This window comes from Nuphar pumila, chromosome 6 (assembly GCF_984573655.1).
Source record: "Nuphar pumila chromosome 6, dmNupPumi1.hap1.1, whole genome shotgun sequence".
Classification (NCBI taxonomy): Eukaryota; Viridiplantae; Streptophyta; class Magnoliopsida; order Nymphaeales; family Nymphaeaceae; genus Nuphar; species Nuphar pumila.
In genome coordinates this window covers 128,567,841-128,570,508 of record NC_143254.1, presented here as the reverse complement: position 1 = coordinate 128,570,508, position 2,668 = coordinate 128,567,841, and positions in this window count along the sequence as shown.

The window sequence follows — 2,668 nt, the reverse complement described above, 5'->3', positions numbered from 1 at the left end:
GGCCTTAGAAGTTTAGGGATGAGGAATGAATGCTTTAAAATTTAAATAGTATTTATAGGCATTTGTGCCTACTTGCAATCTAATTTTATTCCAACTTATGGGTGGTGGTCGTGGTGGACCCCGGTGCTGTTGTTGCTATGTAGCCGCCGTTAAGGACCAGCATGATTGGGGGACGGATATGTCAATTGGGTCAAACAAGCTTCTCCATTTTGTTGAAAGTTGAGTCGGACCTTGGCATGCTTTTGTGCTTCTCGCCTGATTCTGGATCAAAATTGAGTTAGAAACGATGTAAATCTATGTAAATTTATCAACCGCAGTCAACATCTTGGTCTGATCTAAACGTGAACCTGGATGCTGGTAGAACCGTGGACCCGGATCTGCAACCAGCCAGGTTGGATCTTGGCCTATGGATTGTTTGTGTATGGTAAGGCTGTAAACTGGATTGCATCCTGCTGAACCTAGCTGGATCACGATCCCACTCCTACACTAAACTATGTTAAGTGATTCGGGTCTGAATGACCTGAATTTATTGCTCTCTCTCTCTCTCTCTCTCTCTGGTTATGGGATAGACACTGTAAGTCCACCCGAAGTCTCGGTGCTTTGGAAGCTATTGGAGGACTACTGCTTGCTGTGGGGTCAATTGAACATAGAAACTCTAGGTGATTTAAAACCGCAAGTCAGTAGTAGGCCTCTGAAGACTAGGGCTCAAGTCAGTCTCCGTTTGGGCAAGCCTGAAAGTGAGATTGGATTGATCATCTTCTCTAGGAGTTCCCGATCTATCAGAAGCTGAATGATGGATAATTAATTTGAAAAAATCATTAATGTCTGGGAGTTGATGATGAGCATAAGGTTGTTTAACTATATTTAAGTTAGAATGAGGGTTTGATATTGGTTTATAAAAGATGGTGTATTTTGAAATAAGAAAACAATCTAGTTATGCAAGCACTCCTAGTGGATTTTATGAAAAATATTTTCTAGCTTGTGTATGAAATAAGAAAAAAGTAGAATTCAACTTAGTACAAGGAAGTACATAAATAACCTAATGTGATGTAAATATTTGCAATTGGATAGATCTCCTGCTTAGATTATGATAAAACAAAGGTACAAGTGAGGCTTATGACTAGGCATTGAGAGTAAAATATCAATCTTAAAACTAAAAACATGAAAGCAATAGATTGATCATATTAATATAAAAAATAAAAAATATAAAAATAGCACCCAACCTTTAAATTTTCTTACTGTACAACTGATACAAAACTGAACTTTAAATTCAATTATAGGAGTTATCAAACAAAGGATTTTATAAATTAGTATATCACCATTAGGTGCTCTAGTATTGTTTGTAAAAAAGAATGACAGTTTTTTAAGAGTTATAATGAGTATAGACATTTGAACAAAGTACCATTAGGTGCTCTAGTATTGATTGGCCCTTGCTTTGCATCATGAGCATGGATAACATAACCGCAACAAGGAAAAGCAAGGTTGAATAAAGGGAAGCCATGAACTTAGGCTGCGTTTGGGAGGAGGGTGTCAGAGGAAGTGAGAGGGCGTCGGAGATGGTTATTTGGGTTTGAGGGAGTTGAGAGTTGTTTGGGAGAAGGGAGATGAATGAAACGTGAAAATAAGAATGGAATCCGCGGCTTCCAAATCCCTGATTTGCTCTGGTTTTAACTCCTCAGAGAGGAGGTATTTGCAAATCCTGGATTCTAGAGGATTTCGATGGCCTCAGGCTTGTTATTCCAGCAGATTCAATGTTGTCTTTTCTCACAGCCTATGTACTACCATCATTCCTCGTGACCACCAAGGCCTCCCTATAGCCTCCGGACCACCACCCACCACCACACAGTAGTTCTCATGACATTCATACCACCACCACCAAAGCACTGGTTGCCTGCTCCAAACAAGATTAGGAAGAAAGAAGAATTGAAAGCCGGAATTTCTGATAGGTCTTCCAAACAATAAGAGGAATTCTCTATTTCCCTCAAAACCACTTTCCCTAAATTTCAGTATTTGATTTTTCTCAACTTGTAAAATCGTGCAAATGCAGGGTCCCAAACACAGCCTTAGAATTGTAGGAACGGGGAATGAATACTTTAAAATTTAAATAGTATTTATAAGGATTTGTGCCTACTTGAGATATTTTTTTCTTCCAACTTAGGGCTACTTAGGGCCGGTTTGGGATCGGTAGCTGGGATGGTTATGGAGTTTATGCATTTGAGTTAGTGGCAGCTGCTTTGGCAGTTACCACTTCTATGAGGTGGTTGCTCTCAAATCCATATTTTTAGTGTAAATACAAAGGAGAAAGGGCCTCACTTTCCATCCCAAATGCATAAGCGCCTATCCTAGCGCCCAGATTCCAAACAGGATCACCATGGGCATTTGCCCAGATTTTGCGTCGGGAACACCAAATGCATAAATGTCCATCCCAGGGATGCGGATCAGGTCATTTTGAAAATGAGCCTTTTGTTCATCTGAAAATCGTGGCCGTCTGTTATGAGGTCCGGATGAAACACGCAACACCCTCTCGAATGTAAAGAAAAGAAGAAACAAATTTGTACGGTCCTTTCCCTCTCATCTCCCTTCTTCCTCTCTCTCTCTCTTCCCCCTTCGTGTTTCGCTTTCTCCGTGGAGCTTTGCAGGCCGAGAGTTTAGTTGGTGGCCCAAACCA